Source organism: Orcinus orca, chromosome 14 (genome assembly GCF_937001465.1).
Source record: "Orcinus orca chromosome 14, mOrcOrc1.1, whole genome shotgun sequence".
Taxonomy (NCBI): domain Eukaryota; kingdom Metazoa; phylum Chordata; class Mammalia; order Artiodactyla; family Delphinidae; genus Orcinus; species Orcinus orca.
The window spans coordinates 21,938,756-21,946,944 of NC_064572.1; the positions used below are offsets into that span (position 1 = coordinate 21,938,756).

An 8,189-nucleotide genomic window follows, 5' to 3' on the forward strand; every position below is an offset into this window, starting at 1 on the left:
CCATCCCCACAGCCAGCAGGACTCACAGCCCTCAAGGTGGCCAGCGGTTACGCAAAGCTGAGTGGAAAATAATGTTACACAACTTCCTCCAAGATGAATTTTAAAAAGGAAATCATCAGGGTGAGAAGAACAGAGACTTGATTTACCAGTTGAGGCTGTTGTACCAGGTGCATACACATAATTTATCTCTTGAATGCCCTGTGGCACACCCCTGGATATCCTGGGTGCCTCGTTTATTGAGCAAGCAATTTGGTGGCATGTAAAACAAAACTGGAACTAGAGGGGTAGTCTGAGAAAATGAGGATAAGAAGAAAAAAAAATGGAAGGAGAGAAAGAAGGAAGGAAGGAAAATTTTGGTTTCATCTTGCCAGGCAAGAACATTGTGAAAGGAAACAAGCAGAAAGATATTTGCAATATGCCAATATGTAGCCTCTGCTGTTGGTCTCACTCTAACTCACCACTGTTGTCTATCATTTTCTGGCTGTTTTGTGTATACTCTGCCTTCCCAACAGTACAGACTTCCCACATTTACCAGTTTACATGTCTTCTCTTGCCTTGACTGTGAACTCTTAGAAGAAGAAGCACATTCCTTTATCTCTGTATCCTTGGCCCCAACACAGCATCTGATATATAATGGACACTCAGTATGTGTATCAGTGATGGTGATGTAAAGCTGTGTTTCCACAACTTTAATTACCAGGATGCCAACCTTGTGCTTTTTGTTCTAACCAAGTATCATCACCTGTACAATTATTTGCTTCTTTCAATTGATTCATGCTTTTTTTTTTTTTAAACTTTGTGCCATTCTTTGCAATCATATCTGTGAAACCACACAGATTGATGAGCAGGTTATATTTTTCCTAATACATGTTAAAACAAGTAGATAACTGTTAAACAGTATTCATTCAGGTACCACCTAAATCAGCACACCTGTGGTAGGCAGATCACTTTGGGGAAGTACTGGTTAGGCTTTGTTCTCTAAAATTGAGGAATAATTAAGTGTATCAGTTCTATACTTTAGGCCTTTCAGTGGGAATCCTGCACACACTCATCAACGTTGTCTTTCTTTAGAAGAAAGTTAACACTCTGAGTTTAACTTTGTCTATGTACCAATTGTTTAATTGGTGCAGCACAATTTGTATCTAAGGAAAGAGGGGTTATTTTTTCATCTTCCCAGTTATTGATAGTTAGGTTGATTCTGATCTTGAGAAGGTGTTTGGCCATTTTAGCAATCAGTGATGAAGATTTTCTCAAATCCTGTCTTTCCACTCTCCCTCATCCTCTCACCCCAATATCTTCCCCAAATCTGGATAGTCTACCTGGGAAATGGCTCTTAAAAATTCTCCAGAAGGTAAACAGGTGAAATGCACAGCAGATAATTCGCAAAAGAGGAAATGTAATTCATCATGGATATGGGAAAATGGGCAACCCTACTAGTAATCAAACGAATGCAGATTGCACATAATATATCGTTTTAAACATTTTAAATAAGAGGGATTTTTTTAAAGTGATGCTTAATGCAAAGAAGGTGGGCTGAAATTGATAATCTCATACTCTGCACGGGGCCGTATGATGCACAGTGACTACAGGAACTGGTAAAACATTTCCAACTCGACATTTGGCAAAATGTGAATCAAGCGCTCATAGTTGCAACGAGGCCTTCGATCCGGTGGCAATTCTGTTTCTAGAAATCTAGTCTATGGGAATAACTCTATATATGGAAAAGAGTATATGCATGAACATGTTTGTTGCTATATTATGTTTTCACTAGTAAGTGAAAACGGAGGAAAGACCACAATACCAACAATGAAGAGAGTGAGTAAAATTGGTAATCTATTTCCATTCAGTGGATGATCAGACACCCATTAAAAACCAGACTGATGAAAACACTTTATAACATGGCAGAACGCTTTGGGTATAATAGGATATAAAATTTTATGCATAATGATGATAACTATGTAAAATATATGCACATAAGAAGACACCATGAGGAAATGCCCTTGTTCCTGGCAGGGCAGTGTGCCTAACGGTTAAGTGCACAAACTCTGGCATCAGATTGTCTGTGTTTGCAACTCGGCTCTGCTGCTTATTAGCTTTGTGACCTTGGGTGAGTTGCTTAAGTTCTCTAAGACTAAGTTTTTCTCATCTGTACAATGTAATAGGTATCTCACCATATTGTCTTGAGGATTAAGTAAGGTAATTTATGTAAAACATTCAGCACAGGGCTGGCACACGAGGGCACTGACTAAATCGTTAGTTATTCATCCTGCAAATATTATCAATCACTGACTATGTGCAAGACACCTAACACGCTGGTAAATCATGGGATAATTTCATCTCCCTTCTGTTTTCTGCAACATTCTTATATTATCTTTAAAAGGAAACACTCCACTGGGCCTGCTTTGGCTGGTCACCCTATCAGCAGGCTATCTTAAGAGTGTGCTAATCACGCTTCCTAGCTTTTCTCCTCTCACCCATTCCAAATCCAGGATTTGACCATGTCATACCCTTGCTTCAGCATCTTCCCTGGGGCCCCATTGCTTGCAAGGTAAAGTCCAACATCCTTACTTAAGAATTTTCAAAATCTGGCCTCAGTCTACCCTTTTCTAAGAAAAATTTATTTATTTATTTATGTCTGCATTGGGTCTTCGCCGCTGCACGCTGGCTTTCTCTAGCTGCAGCGAGCGAGGGCTACTCTTGGTTGTGGTGCGCAGGCTTCTCATTGCGGTGGCCTCTTCTCCTGCGGAGTGCGGGCTCTAGGCACATAGGATTCAGCAGTTGTGGCTCACGGGCTCCAGAGCGCAGGCTCAGTAGTTGTGGCGCACGGGCTTCGCTGCTCTGCGGCATGTGGGATCTTCCCGGACCAGGGCTTGAATCCTGTCCCTTGCATTGGCAGGAGGATTCTTAACCACTGCGCCACCAGGGAAGCCCTCAATCCACCCTTAATGTGTCATTTCTTGCCATTTTCTCTGTACTGTCTGTTCAAAACACTCTCCTTCCCAATCCCAAACCTGCAGAGAACAGCCACTGTCAGAACCCTCGATTTCATGCAGCATGACACTGCAGATAGCAAATTTTAGCCTCCTTTAAAATGGTGATTCTTGGACCACAACCCCAAGGATTTGGATTCAAAAGTCTGGAGTGGGACCTGGGAATCTGCTTCTTTAATAAGTATCTTGCATGATTCTGAGACAAGGTTCAGGGATACCAACTGAGAAGCACACCATTCTCTTCTCTGCCTGGTGGACACATCTGCACTGTGGCAGGCACAGCTGAAAAGTTCGTTTGTTTTCTTGCCTTCCTCTCCAACCTCTGTACTTCCGTGGTATTTTATCCCAACTTTTTTTTTTTTTTTTTTTTTTTTTTTTTTGCGGTACGCGGGCCTCTCACCGCCGTGGCCTTTCCCGTCCCGGAGCACAGGCTCCGGACGCGCAGGCCCAGCGGCCATGGCTCACGGGCCCTGCCGCTCCGCGGCACGTGGGATCCTCCCAGACCGGGGCACGAACCCATGTCCCCTGCATCGGCAGGCGGACTCCCAACCACTGCGCCACCACGGAAGCCCCTTATCCCAACTTTTAAGGCCATCATTTCCTTGTGCTTTCCTTGCTGACTTCTCTAGCTGCCTCTCCCATGAACCATGAGTGCCTAGATTTCAGAAATTATGTCTTGTTTACCCGTATAGCCTCCTACCCGGCATGATAACTGGCACTCAGTAGACACAGATGTCTATGGGATATACTCGTGTACTCGTTCATTGGCATTCATTGTGGATGACTGAGCTCTAGTTCATTGTAACTACCAAGTCTGACCTTACTGATGCTGATCATTGACTCTGCTCATTTACCTCCCAGGCCATGGAAAGCCAGCACACTTTCTCACGGGGACAATTTAACGTGTAACCAGCAGCCACACAGCTAGCATGCTCTGAAAGAGAGAAGGACCCTGAGCCAAACTCCATGAAGTTCAGCATGGATGGCACATAAACTTCTGTCTAGAAGAGGTTAACTAACACTGAGGAATCACACTGCAGACAGGTGAGCAAGGAACACACCCAGCTTGGGTGCCCAGATCCCAACAGACTCACCATGAGCTTTCCTGCTTAAATGCTAGAATAGCATAGTAGCTATTCACATGGGCCCTAAAGTCAGACTGCCTTCAATTACAACTCCACCAGCTGTGTGACCCTGGACATGTTCTATAACCTCCCTCTGCTCCAGTTTCCCGATCTGTAAAATGCAGCTAATAACACTACCTAATTCATGGAGTTGCTGTAAAAAGTAAATGAACTAAAATATATACAATCTTTAGAATTACCTTTGGTACATAGTAACTGCTCAATAAATGGCAGCTGTTATAATTAGATTTCTAAACTATATCATGGATTCAGTGTGCACTTCAGATTGAAAATTTTGCTCTGGCCTTTTTTTTTTTTCCAAACACATGCTGAAATTTTCTGTAGTAGTAATTTTTGTCCTTGCTTAACTCCAACCTTGGGGACCTGACTTATTGCCTATCAGATTGGCTTCAGTTCTATAGGACCTGCAGAAACCACAGTAATATCAAGCTAATAGACTTTCTAATTCATGTGTTAGAGATAAATTTGAAGTTGGAAGAATATGGCAAAAGAAAATGTAAGAGTGTTACATATGTAGATGAGGGGAAGAAATTAAGCATCCCCAAAATGATAGGATGAAGAGAGATTTTGAAAAGAAAAAACCTGTTAAGAAACAAAGTCCCATCTATTCAAAATTGCTAGCAATGTCTTGCATGAAAATATGCCCCCTACCTTTTAACCCTCTGAAAAAACTGAGGCATCAGTCTGCTTTCAGTGTTGAGAGCCTAGTACGGGCCAATGTGGAGCTCAGCACTTTACATAAATTGCCTCTTTTAATACTCGTTTGCAGTCACTGCTCTTCTTATTTTACAGAGGGGAAACTAATTACATTACCAGTAATGGCAAAACTGGATTCATACCCAGCTCTAGAGTTTCAAGATTTACCAGCTTCCCTGTTGCTCTTAACTATGCCCCTCATAAACTTTTGAGTGGTATTTCATGGCCTAGAGATTAACAGCAAATATTTATCCAAGGCCATTTTCCAGTTCTAGCTCTGCAGCCCCCAAAGCCTGTGAGGAGGAAATGCCTCCAATGATCCCCCAGCTGAAGTCCTAACTTCCAGTACCTCGGGATGTGACCTTCTTGGAAATAGGGTCATTGCAGATGCAACTAGTCAAGTTACGATAAGGTCATACTGGAGGAAGGTGGTCCGCTAGTTCAATATGACTGGTGTCCTTAGAAGAAGAGAAGAGATACTGAACACGAGGGGAGAAAGCCATGTGAGGCACTGATGTGCTACAGAGCAAGCCAAGGAACACAAGGATTGACAGCTGAGGGGAGAGGAAGGATTCTCCGCAACAGGTTTCAGAGGGAGCATGGACCTGATGACACCTTGATTTCGGACTTCTAGCCTCCAGAAAACTGTGAGACAACAAGTTTCTGTTGTCTGAAGCCACCCGGCTTCTGTACTTTGTTATAGCAGCCCTAAGAATCTCATACATTCCCCCTGGAGTTGGGGGGGGGTGGACAGCGTTCTTTCCCGCCCATGAAAATAAACAGAGAACACCCTTTTGTGGGTTTTTACCACTTCAGCCCCCAAGAGCTGGGCTGTCTGCTGTCACTGTGATTATGTAATGGCAATCCTGACGATGACATCATGGCAGACGCTGTGGGTTTCTCCCCAGTAGCCATCATTCCCTGCTTTGGCTAACAGATCCCTATTTTACTCAGCTATTAGCCCTGCATCCTTCATGGGGCCTTTTAGTTCTGTAATCACATGGACTTTATGCATTTGAAAGAATGCTCTGATTGGACCCATCAAACGGAATTAACTACTTTTAAAAAAATTTTTAGTGGAGTATAGTTGATTTACAGTGTTGTGTTAGTTTCAGGTGTACAATAAAGTGAATCAGTTATACACATACATGTATCCACTCTTTTTTAGATTCTTTTCCCATATAAGTCATTCCAGAGTATTGAGTATAATTCCCTGTGCTATACAGTAGGTCCTTATTAGTTATCTATTTTAATAGTGTGTATATGTCAATCCCAATCTCCCACTTTATCCCTCCCCCTCCTTCCCCCCTGCCTAATTAGCTTCTTACAGCCCATTTTGTGAGTGACGCTAGCTCAGAGCTCAGGAATCTGCCAGGTTTTACCATCCACATGCTAAGACCAAATGGGCTTCTGCAGGCTGCCTTTTCAGATTGAAAGGATGAAGCGAATGATTCATCCACCAGCTTGAAAAGTTTAATTCGTTTGGTGGCTTGTGTGGCATAATTATCAGCACTCACAGATCCCAACAATAGCATCACTGGCAAATCCATGAGGATGTAAGTGGTCATCTCTCGCGCTTCTCGTCTCTACCCTCCCTTAAACCAAACTGGTGGATGGGCATATTTTAAAATGCTTCTTAGTATTCATATTGAACTTGATAATTTTACTTTTTTAACATCTTTTTTTTACATACTGAGTGATTCCACTGATATAAAGTTCAAAAGTAGGCAAGCGAGTATATTCCGTTAGAAGTGAGGAGAGAGGGGTTACAGTTACATCAGGGGGCCTCAGGAGTGCTGGTACTGTTGTCTTTCTTGAGATGGATGCTGGTCATACAGGTGTGTTCATCTTATAACATTTGCGACTTGTGCATTTTTCTGTATCTATGTTGTGTTTTTTTGTTTCAATTATTTTCTTAAAGATCTTATTTTGGGTGCTCGCTTCGGCAGCACATATACTAAAATTGGAACAATACAGAAAAGATTAGCATGGCCCCTGCGCAAGGATGACACACACATTCGTGAAGCATTCCATATTTTTGATGGATACTAGCTATGAATGTTTCTTACAAACTGCATCTGTGTTAAAGCTAGTTATTACAGTTCATAATAAGTTTAATTGTATAATGAAAATTATTTTAAAAATTCATAGAAAGCACTAAAATGTTAAAATATATTTTCAAAACTGCAATAAGTGTTTAATGCACAAAGCAAAATCTAAGACTAAATTTTTGTTGTTAGTGCTGTTATTTTGTTCTTCTACTAAGTAAAATATTTAATAAATGAGCCATTTATGTCTGTTTTCCAAAAACAAAACAAAACAAAAAGATCTTATTTTGGGGAATTCCCTGGCGATCCAGTGGTTAGGACTCCAGGGTTTAGGGCTTTCACTGCAGTGGGCCTGGGTTCAACCCCTGGTCAGGGAACTAAGATCCTGCAAGCCGTGTGGCACGGCCCCCAAAACCATCTTATTTTGGCTCTCACTAATTCTAATATCTTTTATTTCCATAGTACTGTCTCCATTCATGTTCATCTCAAAACAACACCTCCTGAAAGGTTGACTTAATAAAGGATCCCAGGACATATATATACTACCAAATGTAAAATAGATAGCTAGTGGGAAGCAGCCGCATAGCACAGGGAGATTAGCTCGGTGCTTTGTGACCACCTGGAGGGGTGGGACAGGGAGGGTGGGCGGGAGACGCAAAAGGGAGGAGATATGGGGATATATGTATATGTATAACTGATTCACTTTGTTATAAAGCAGAAACTAACACACCATTGTAAAGCAATTATACTCCAATAAAGATGTTAAAAAAATTTTTTTTAAATAAAAAATAAAGGATCCCAGACTGAGTAATATCAGGGTGGTAACCTGGACCCCAACTACTAGATATTATTCCTGATCAAGTCTGCCTCCCCTGCTCCCACTAAGTCACCACTTTCTAGGAGTTAATGGCTACTTCCTGACTCACTTTAAAACAAATTTTTTTTTCTAATTGTATTTTTAGAAAACACTCTGCTAAGGAGGTCTTCCTGTTTCACAGGAGATGATTTAAGGCCTGTTCCACTGCGTTCTTTGAATATGCAGTTTATATCTTCTGTAATACTCCCCCTACCCACCCAAATCACACTTTTATTGCCTTTAGTTGAATTTAATAAACTGACCATTTACGTGAGCAAGGGCATCACTTTCAAAACCAAGCAGTAAGCAAATGACTAACTGCTTTCCCACTGCTCACTTTCTACATTGGCTTTCAGGGGTGTTTACCTGATACGTCTAAAGCGGTTGTGAATAAACAAAGTGCAGTTTTCAGAGGAACTGCTCATTACACATTGCATCATATGACACTTAAATC

The 8,189-nt window shown here is 41.7% G+C and overlaps 1 non-coding gene across 1 annotated transcript; it reads left to right on the plus strand.

The window, feature by feature from the left end:
• Window positions 1-6,764: 6,764 nt before the first annotated feature.
• Window positions 6,765-6,871, plus strand: LOC117196654 (U6 spliceosomal RNA). Its single transcript, XR_004476942.1, has one exon. It is a non-coding gene; the product is annotated as a U6 spliceosomal RNA (small nuclear RNA).
• Window positions 6,872-8,189: the final 1,318 nt, after the last annotated feature.